Source organism: Arachis ipaensis, chromosome B1 (assembly GCF_059453495.1).
Source record: "Arachis ipaensis isolate K30076 ecotype BB chromosome B1, ASM5945349v1, whole genome shotgun sequence".
Lineage (NCBI taxonomy): Eukaryota > Viridiplantae > Streptophyta > Magnoliopsida > Fabales > Fabaceae > Arachis > Arachis ipaensis.
In genome coordinates, this window is record NC_142436.1 from 124,070,848 (window position 1) to 124,082,219 (window position 11,372).

The window sequence follows — 11,372 nt, forward strand, 5'->3', positions numbered from 1 at the left end:
AGTTCATTAATGAGCAATGGAGGTTCATCCTCCCAAGTCTCATTATCAAACAACTTGGCATTCAGCTTCATGATTGCTCCTAGATGTTGAGCAACTTGCTCTTCAGTAATATCTTCATCCTCTTCAGAGGAAGAATGGTCAACAGAGCTCATGAATGGAAACAGTAAGTTCAGTGGAATCTTTATGGTCTCTATATGAGTCTCAGATTCCTTTGGTTCCTCATTAGGGATCTCCTTAGTGGCCAGTGAATGTCCATTGAGGTCTTCTTCATTGGAGATCACTGCCTTTTCTTCCTCTCCAGGTTCGGCCATTCTGGTTATAGTTATGGCCTTGCACTCTCTCTTTGGATTCTCTTCTGTATTGCTTGGGAGAGTACTAGGAGGGATTTCAGTAACTCTTTTACTCAATTGACCCACTTGTGCCTCCAAATTTCTTATGGAGGACCTTGTTTCAGTCATGAAACTAAGAGTGGTCTTAGATAGATCAGAGACTATGGTTGCTAAGTCAGAGTGGCTCTGCTTAGAATTCTCTATCTATTGTTCAGAAGATGATGGGAAAGGCTTGCTATTGTCAAACCTATTTCTTCCACCATTATTATTATTGAAACCTTGATTAGGCTTCTACTGATCCTTCCATGAGAAATTAGGATGATTCCTCCATGAAGGATTATAGGTGTTTCCATAGGATTCTCCCATGTAATTCGTCTCTTCCATTGCAGGATTCTCAGGGTCATAAGCTTCTCCTTTAGATGAAGCTTCTTTAGTACTGCTGGATGCAGCTTGCATTCCAGTCAGATATTGAGAAATCATATTGACTTGCTGAGTCAATATTTTGTTCTGAGCCAATATGGCATTCAGAGTGTCAATCTTAAGAACTTCTTTCTTCTGAGTTGTCCCATTATTCACAGGATTTCTTTCAGAAGTGTACATGAATTGGTTATTTGCAACCATTTCAATGAGTTTCTGGGCTTCTGCAGGCGTCTTCTTCAGATGAAGAGATCCTCCAGCAGAGTGATCCAATGACATCTTGGACAATTCAGGCAGACCATCATAAAATATACATATGATGCTCTATTCTGAAAACATATCAGAAGGACACCTTATGATCAATTGCTTGTATCTTTCCCAAGCTTCATAGAGGGATTCACCTTCCTTCTGTCTGAAGGTTTGGACTTCTACTCTAAGCTTGCTCAACTTTTGAGGTGGAAAGAATTTGGCCAAGAAAGCATTGACCAACTTTTCCCAAGAGTTCAGGCTATCTTTAGGTTGTGAGTCCAACCATGTCCTAGCTCTGTCTCTTACAGCAAAGGAGAAAAGCATAAGTTTGTAGACCTCAGGATTGACCCCATTGGTCTTAACAGTGTCACAGATTTGCAAGAATTCAGCTAAGAACTGATGAGGATCTTCCAATGAAAGTCCATGAAACTTGCAATTCTGCTGCATTAGAGAAACTAATTGAGGCTTAAGCTCAAAGTTGTTTGCTCCAATCGCAGGAATTGAGATGCTTCTTCCACAGAAGTCAGAAGAGGGTGCAATAAAGTTACCAAGCATCTTCCTTGCATCTCCACTATTGTTATTGGTTTTGGCCATCTCTTCTTCTTTTTCGAAAAATTCTGTCAGGTCCTCTCCAGAGTGTTGTACTTTAGCTTCTCTTAGCTTCCTCTTTAGAGTCCTTTCAGGTTCCGGATCAGCTTCAACAAGAATGTTCTTATCCTTGCTCCTGCTCATATGAAAAAAAAGAGAACAGAAAAGAATAGGAATCCTCTATGTCACAGTATAGAGATTCCTTTATGTGAGTAGAGAAATAGAAGAGTAGAATGAAGATGGAAGAAGAAGAAGAATTCGAACACAGAGAGAGGGAGATGGTTCAAATTTTTAAGAAGAAGAGAGGTGTTAGAAAATAAATAAATATATAGAAAAAGATGAGAGAGAGAAGAAATTCAAATTTAAAAAAAGGGAGAAGAAAAATATTTTTATTTTTATTTAATTAATTAATTAGAATTCGAAAATTAAGAGAAGAAATAAAATAAAATTTGAAAACTAAATAAATTAATTAATTAAAAAGATTTTTGAAAAAGTGGTTAGTGATTTTCGAAAATTGGAGAGAGAAAAGTAGTTAGGTGATTTTGAAAAAGAGATGATTGAAATAGGAAACTTTTAAAATCAAACAAAAAGTCAAGTAGTTAATTGAAAAAGATTTGAAAATCAATTTTGAAAAGATAAGAAGTTAGAAAAGGAAGTTGAAATTCAATTTTGAAAAAGATATGATTGAAATTTATTTTGAAAAAGATTTGAATTGGAAATTAAAAAGATTTGATTTTTGAAATTAAAGTTGATTACTTGACTAACAAGAAACTAAAAGATATGATTCTAGGATTTAAAGATTGAACCTTTCTTAATAGGCAAGTAACAACTTGAAATTTTTGAATCAAAATATTAATTGTTAGTGATATATTCGAAAATATGAAATAAAATAAGAAAAAGATTTTGAAAATCAATTTTAAAATTTTCGAAATACATGAAAAAAATGAGAAAAGATTTGATTTTGAAAAAGATAGAATTTTTAATTTGAAATATTGACTTGACTAACAAGAAACAACTAAATTTTTAAAAATTTTGACCAAATCAAACCAAAATTTTGAAATTTATTAGTAAAACAAGGGAAAGATATTATTTTTTATTTTTGAATTTTTAATAAGGAGAGAGAAAACAACAAAAAGACTCAAAACATGAAAATTTAAGATCAAAACAAAAAATGCATGCAAGAACACTTTGAATGTCAAGATGAACACCAAGAACACTTTGAAGATCAAGATGAACATCAAGAACTTATTTTTGAAAATTTTTAAGAAAAGAAAGACATGCAAGACACCAAACTTAAAAAAATTTTATTCTGTAGACACTAATAATTCAAGAATGCATATGAAAAATAAGAAAAGACACAAATAAGAAAAATTAAAGATCAAACAAGGAGTATCATTAAGAACAACTTGAAGATCATGAAGAACACAATGCATGAATTTCAAAAATTTAAAGAACAACTAGAAAGATGCAATTGACACCAAATTTAAAATTTGACATAAGACTCAAACAAGAAACACAACATTTTTGTTTTTTTTTTGTTTTATTAATATTTTTTATTTTTCAAAAATTATTTTGGAAAAGAAAATAAATAGATTCAAAATTTTTAATAAGAATTTCAGGAATCATGCAATGTTAGTCTAAAGTTTCGGTCCAAAAATTTAGACATGGCTTAATAGCCAGCCAAGCTTTATGTGAAAGCTTCGGTCCAAAAGATTAGACATGGCCAAATGGCCATCCAAGCTTCAGCAGAGCATTACATACAATAGCCAAATTGATGGGAATCAAAAGGCTCCTGCAATGATAAGTGAAAACCTCGGTCCAAAAGATTAGACATGGCTTGACAGCCAGCCAAGTTTCAACAGATCATGATGAAACTCTAGAAATCATTCTTAAAAATTCTGAAGAACAAAATAATATATATATATATATATATATATATATATATATATACATATATATATTTTGAATTTTTCAAAAATAAAATAAAATTACCTAATCTGAGCAACAAGATGAACCGTCAGTTGTCCAAACTCGAACAATCCCCGAAAACAGCGCCAAAAACTTGGTACAGGGAATCGTGTTCTCACACTTTTCTCACAACTCCGTGTAACTGACCAGCAAGTGCACTGGGTCGTCCAAGTAATAAACCTTACGTGAGTAAGGGTCGATCCCACGGAGATTGTCGGCTTGAAGCAAGCTATGATCATCCTTGTAAATCTTAGTCAGGCGGATTCAAATGGTTATGATGTTTTGCTAATTAAAAGATAAAAAAAACATAAAATAAAATAAAGTTACTTATGTAATTCATTGGTGGGAGTTTCAGATAAGCGTCTGGAGATGCTTTGTTGCTTCTGAACTTCTGCTTTCCTATTGCCTTCTTCCAACCATGCGTTACTTCCTTCCATGGCAAGCTGTAAGATCCTCTCAGTGAAAATGGTCCTCTACGGTTTCTGCATGGCTAATCAACTGTCGGATTGCTCGTCTCGGATGAAAAATACCAGGTACAGCTACCGCATGGCTAATCATCTGTCGGTTCCCGCTAGCGTCGGAATAGGATCCATTGATCCTTTTGCACACTATCACTTGCGCCCAACATTCGCAGGTTTGAAGCTCTTTACAGTCATCCCTTCCCGGATCCTACTCGGAATACCACAGACAAGGTTTAGACTTTCCGGATCCCAGGAATGCTGCCAATGATTCTAGCCTATACCATGAAGATACTAACCTCACGGACTCGGTCCGTGTATTTGATATCCAAGAGAATATACTCTGGCTGTCGTCCAATGACTACGTTGAACATCATGTAGACCGCTTTGTGGTTGTCAGGCACGCAGATCTTGGCTAAGCGAGTAATGAAGATTGGGTGATTATCATGGGTCATCCTTCATTCTGACTTAACTGAATTAAGTACGAGAGTATATCTTGGAGAAGAAGTAGGCGTGAATTGAATAGAAAAATAGTAGTAGTTGCATTAATTCATGAAGAACAGCAAAGCTCCACACCTTAATCTATGGTGTGTAGAAACTCCACCATTGAAAATACATAAGTGAAAAAGGTCTAGGCATGGCCATGAGGCCAGCCTCCAAACGTGTACAATGGCATAAGCTAGATGATCAAAAACTCATAAAATAAATCACTAAAAGTAGTTTTTATACTAAACTAGTAACCTAGGGTTACAGAAAATGAGTAACTAAGTGCAGATAGTGCAAAAATCCACTTCCGGGGCCCACTTGGTGTGTGTTTGGGCTGAGCATTGAAGATTTTTCGTGCTTAGGCTATTCCTGGAGTTAAACGCCAGCTTTGGTGCCAGTTTGGGCGTTTAACTCCAATTCTGGTGCCAGTTTGAGCGTTTTACGCCAAGATATTTTAGGCTGACTTTGAACGCCAGTTTGGGCCATCAAATCTCGGGAAAAGTATGAACTATTATATATTTCTGGAAAGCCAAGGATGTCTACTTTCCATCGCAATTGAGAGCGTGCTAATTGGGCTTTTGTAGATCCAGAAAATCCACTTCGAGTGCAGGGAGGTCAGAATCCAACAGCATCTGCAGTCCTTTTTCAGCCTCTGAATAAGATTTTTGCTCATGTCCCTCAATTTCAGCCAGAAAATACCTGAAATCACAGAAAAATACACAAACTCATAGTAAAGTCCAGAAATGTGATTTTTGAATAAAAACTAATAAAAATATAATAAAAAGTAACTAAAATATACTAAAAACTATGTAAAAACAATGCCAAAAAGGGTATAAATTATCCGCTCATCAACCCTTCAGAATCATTGGGGTGTTTGAGGGCTTCAAATACATTAAGAATGACCTGTTCTTCATTGACCCCCAGGGTTAATTCACCCTTTTACACATCAATCAGAGCTCTCCCTGTAGCTAAAAAGGGTCTACCAAGAATAATAGAGGACTTTTTATCCTCTTCCATGTCTAATATAACAAAATTAGAAAAAAAAAATAAATGGCCCTACTTTCACAAGTAAATCCTCAACAACCCCCACATGAAATTTAATAGAAAGATCAGCAAGTTGAAGAGAAATACGAGTAGGTTTTACTTCCTCAGTTTGGAGCTTTTTCATAACTGAAAGTAGCATGAGATTGATGCTGGCTCCAAGATCACACAAAGCCCTCTAAATAGTGACAGCTCCAATGGTGCAAGGAATTACAAAGCTCCCTAGATCCTGCATTTTCTCAGGAAAGTTATGTTGAATAATAGCACTACATTCCTTAGTCAATACCACTGTCTCTTGTTCCTTCCAATTCCTCTTGTTAGTCAATAGTTCTTTCATGAATTTAGCATAGAGAGGCATTTGCTCAAGAGTCTCTGCAAAAGGAATGTTGATCTACAGCTTCTTGAAAACTTCTAAAAATCTAGAGAATTGCTTGTCCTTGGAAGTCTTATGAAGTCTCTGAGGATATGGCATTTTAGGCCTTTACTCAGGAGCCTTTGGAAATGTAGGATGAGTGTCAAGAGAGACTGGGAATGGGTTGTCTGCACGCCTAGGAGGAACGTGCTCAGCCTTTTCTGTCTTCTCCTCTGGAGCTTCTTTTTCAACTAGCTCCTCATTGACCTTAGTCTCAGAACCAGTCACTATACCACTTCTCAATTGAATAGTCTTACAATCTTCTCTTGGGTTCACCACTGTATCACCAGAAAATGTACTTGGAGGCCTCTCAGGTATTTGCTTGCTCAACTGGCCTACTTGCACCTCCAAGTTTTTTATGGAAGCTCTAGTTTCCTACATAAAATTATTCAGTAGTGATTCCCAATCAGTGTTCTTCTGGGGCTGAGAATTTGCCTGCTGAGGTGGTTATTGTTGGTGAGACTGAAACTGGCAGTTGTTGTTATTATTCTGTTGAAACCGCCTTGAGAATTACTGTTAAAATTTTGTAATCTCTGAGGTTGCTCTCTCCACCCGAAATTTGGATAATTTCTCTACCCCTGATTATAGGTCTTAGAGTATGGATCATTATTAGGGTTCCTAGGAGCATTCCCCATGTAATTAACCTGTTCAGTAGAAAATTAAGCATAATCATAATTCTCACCTTGCATAGAGCTACCTGTTATGTCATAAGGGGCCTCTTGAGGTGCATTCTAAGTGTTGATAGCTAAAATCTGCATCCCACTCAATTGTTGAGTAATTAAATTCATTTGCTGAGACAAAATTTTTTTCTAAGCAAGAAGAGCATCAAAAGCTTCTACTTCCATGACACTTTTCTTCTTAGAGGTCCTAGAGTTCACAAGATTCCTATTAGATGAGTATAAATATTGGTTGCTAGCAACCAACTCAATAAGCTCAGTAGTCTCCTCTGGTGTCTTCTTCATGTGCAATGAACCACCTGCAGAATTATCTAAACATATTTTGGACATTTCACATAAGCCCTTATAAAAGATATCCAGCTGAGTCCATTTAGAAAACATGTCCGGAGGGCATTGCCTGGTCAGTAGCTTAAATCTCTCCCAGACTTCATAAAGGGTTTCACCATCTTTCTGCCTGAAGGTTTGAACCTCCACCCTCAACTTAGTCAGCTTTTGTGGTGGAAAAAATTTAGTCAGAAATCCAGTGACCACCTTATCCCAAGTATCCGGACTCTCCTTGGGTTGAGAATTTAACCACAGCTTTGCTCTGTCCCTCACAGTAGATGGGAAGAGCATGAGTTTGTATACTTCAGGATTCACTCTGTTAGTCTTCACAGTATCACAAATCTGCAAAAAATTAGAAATAAACGGATTTGGGTCTTTATGAGGAAGTCCATGATACTGGCAATTTTGTTGCAGAAGAGTGACCAGCTGTGGCTTCAATTCAAAGTTGTTTGCAGCTATGGGAGGCACCACAATACTTTTTCCATAAAGGTCTGCATTGGGGGCAGTATATGAGCCAAGCACTCTTCTAGGTGGCTTATTCTCAATTGGATTTGCCACATTGGCATTAGCAGCATGATTATGATCCATAGTAGACTCTGTAGCTTTGTAAAGTCTAGCTTGTTGCAAGTGCCGCCTCAAATTCCTTTCAGGTTCAGGATCAAAATCTATAAGAGGTTCCTTGTCCCTGTTCCTGCTCATAAACAAACAGAAGACAAGAAAAATAGGATTCTCTGCATCAGAGTGTAGAGAATTCCTTGTGAGGTAACCTGTGTAAAGAAAAAAATAAAATTACTTACTAATTAAGGCTAAAATTTTCGAAAATAATGACCAAAATCAAGCTAAGAATTTCGAAATTCAGTAAGAAAATTAAACGAAAAAAATCAAAATAAAATTAACTAGGTAACACTAAATTTAATTTCAGAAATTAAGGAGAAACAATAGTGCTAATTTTCGAAAATTATAAGATAGAACTAAATAAAATTAAAACTAAAATGCCTAATCTAAGCAATCAAACAACAAACAGTTGTCAATCATAGTCAATTCCCGGCAACGGCGCCAAAAACTTGGTGTGGAATTTATAACCCACAAACTAACCAGCAAGTACACTGGGTCGAACCAAGTAATACCTCAGGTGAGTGAGGGTTGATCCCATGAGGATTGATGGACTAAACAATGATGATTGAATGATTTACTTAGTTAGACAAATAGAAAAGAGTGTTGAGAGTTCAATAGCATCAAACAGTAAATCAGAGAATAAAAAAACAAGTAGTAAATTGATGTGAATAATATATGGAGAAAACAGTTAAGGCTTCAGAGATGTCTATCTTCCGGATTAACTTTTCTTACTAACTATTTTAATCATGCAAGATTTAATTCATGGCAAACTATATGTGACTAAACCCTAATTCCTTAGACCTTTTTAGTCTCCTCTAACCTTCATCAACCGCCAATTCCTTGGTCACTTTATTCTAATTAGAGGGTGAAGTTCAATTCTAGTTTATATGCCACAGAAATCCTAATTACTCAAATATAAGAGGATTATATGTCACGTATCCTGTTAAGTCCAGATAATTAGAAATTTAGGAGAAATTATTTTCAAGCTGTTGTTCAAGTAAAGAGCTTTTCCAAGTTATACAAGAACTCAATTAGAACAAGGGTCGTGCTTCCGTTCCACCCAGATTCATAAGATAAAGAACAAAAACAATTCTTGAAATAGAAATCAGTACATGAATTAAAATAGAAAAATAATAGTATCAATCCATACAATAGACAGAGCTCCTAACCTTAATAGTGGAGGTTTAGTTGCTCATGGTTTAGAGAGAAAAACTAGGATTCCGAAAAACTGTAAAGTGCGGAATGAGGTAGAAGAGAAGAGAAGCACCCGAAGGGCTGATTCTTTTTCCTTTTATATCTAATCCTAATTAATGTAAAAATATATTTTCTAAAACTAAATAATATCTTTTTCTATTTTTAAATAAAATAAAGTTTAATAAAAAATTAATAAATAATAATAATAATAATAATCAATCCGTGCTCTTCTTTTCAGCGTGGGGACTACTATGCTTTTTATCATGGTTGGCGCCAAACTTAGAGATGTTGAGGTAGCAAGCAATTCTTCATTGTTCTCCTTAGCTGGCGCCAAACTTGAGGTATCTCAAGTTTGGCTTCAAATGAACGCCCTATACTTCCTGGAGTCTGTGAGTGTGGCGCCAAACTTGGGGCCCAAGTTTGGCGCCGTTGAGGCCGAACACAATGAGGACTTGCAACACTCCTGGCGCCAAACTTGGATCCTCCAAGTTTGGCGCCACCTCCTGGTTCTTCTGAAACTTTGTTTCTTCACGCAAATTCTGCCAAATTTGTTCAAAATGCTATCTGAAATAAACAGAATTGCACACACTCAAAGTAGCGTTGATAGTGGCTAAAAGATAATTAATTCTTGATTAAACTTAAAAATTTAAATGCAAATTCACTAGGAAAAGATATGAAAGATGCTCATGCATCACTAACATATTCAGCAGCGTTGTCAGATTGTAACATTTTTAATTTTGTGTTTAATTTCAATTTAACCATTTGTTGGAAGTGATTAAAAACTGATTTTAGTTGAGCTCTAGATTTATTAAGGTAAAGCCAAGTGAATTTTGAAAAAGCATCAATAAAATGCACATAATACCAGTTTCCACTGTTATCAGCCTAGGGTGCAGGTCCCCAAATGTCTGAGTAGATAAGATCTAAAGGTGAATTGTATACAGTTTGTGAAAGAGAAAAGGGTAATTGATGTGATTTTTCAACACGGCATGCTTCACAAGTTTCTTTATTAGGTGAAATAGAAAGATTTCAAGTTTTGAGTACTTTTGACACTACATTATAATTTGGATGCCCTAATCTTGCATGCCAAATCAGAAAAGAATTAGACTGTGATAATGAGGATGTGTAAGCAAAAGGTGTATGTGCAGCAGTGATGTCCCCAAATCTATACAGGCCTTTGTCAACACTTCCTTGGAGTAATAGTTCTCTAATTTTTTGTTATTTGATGCAGCATTTGTTAAAATAGAATTCAAACAAAACTCTATTATCACAACAGAATTGATGCACACTCATCAGATTCTTTGTGATTTTAAGCACATGAAGCAACTTATTTAAGGTAAGTAATCTTGAGCTCAAATCAGTTTTAAAACACATTTTACCAACATGATGAATATGCAAACTTGAACCATCTCCTATGGCAACTTGTTCATCTCCAGTGTATGCCTCTTTCTCCATGAGATTTTGTGCATCATGAGTAATATGGTGTGTGGCTCTAGAGTCAGAATACCAGTTTGGATCTTGAACAGTGGAGGGAGTTGCTAAGACATTACTGTAGTTTGTCTTTGGCTGAGTGATTTGATTGCTACTTCCATTCATGTCTTCATATTGTTCCTTATCATATCTATACCAACAGAATTTTACTATATGTCCAACCCTATCACAAACTTGGAATTGTGGCCTTCCACCTTGCATCACTTTTCTTCGACCATACTGTCCTCTACCATAATCACCATCTAGTGTAATCTTCCTGTATCTATGAATCTTCCTATATCTTGAGTCATTCGCTCTATATCATGTGCACCTCTGCTGCTTCCCTTAAATGTTCTTCCAGGTCTGCTACAAAAGTTGTCTCTATAGTTTCCTCTTGTTGCTGACTTTGAGAATAAAATTGATTTTGTTGAATCTGTGAATATTGTGAATGTTGAGCTATATTTTCTTGTACAAAAGATTCAAATTTTCTGAATCTTGCTAGCATACTTTCATGAGCGAGTAATAGTGCTTCTAATTCTCCCACTGTTATGCTGGTTGATCTTGCCAGGACTGAGCTCATCACATTTCCATATTATTCAGTTAGACCATGTAGTATTGCATTGACATGATCGCTTTCTTTCATTGATTCACCTACTGAGACTAGTGCATCCATAGTGCTCTTTATTGACAAGACATATTCAATGACCGAATTGCCTATCTGAATTGTGCTTAGTTTGTTCTTCAACTGCATTACCTTGGCCTTGATTTAGGATGAGAAGTGATCCTCCAGCCTTTTTTAGATTTGATGAATAAGCTTACATCCAACCATTCTTGTGGTGAAGGGATTCTATATTGAAGCTAGCAACCAGGATTTCAGAAGATCATCTTGCCTTTTCCACTTTTGAAACTCTGGATTTACTGCTCCATTTGGAAGAAAAATCGAAAGAATTTCCTCTCCAGTGAGATGACTCAACATATCATTTTCTTCAATTGTTGACTCTGCTTTATCCTTCCACTACAGGTAATTGTTTTCATCTAATTTTATGGAAATAGGAGTTGCAACGAAATTCTGAGCCATAGTTTTTTATCGATCTTCAGCCAAAGATCCAGATCTGATTGTTTGCAGAAGCTATGGTACCAAAAAATT

At 35.9% G+C, this 11,372-nt stretch overlaps 2 non-coding genes across 2 annotated transcripts; both read left to right on the forward strand.

Moving 5' to 3' along the window:
• Positions 1-1,080: 1,080 nt before the first annotated feature.
• On the forward strand, positions 1,081-1,187 carry LOC148578227 (small nucleolar RNA R71). Its single transcript, XR_015903491.1, has one exon. It is a non-coding gene; the product is annotated as a small nucleolar RNA R71 (small nucleolar RNA).
• A 5,812-nt stretch (positions 1,188-6,999) lies between these two features.
• Positions 7,000-7,108, forward strand: LOC148578228 (small nucleolar RNA R71). The gene has a single exon (XR_015903940.1). It is a non-coding gene; the product is annotated as a small nucleolar RNA R71 (small nucleolar RNA).
• The last annotated feature ends 4,264 nt before the right edge of the window (positions 7,109-11,372 follow it).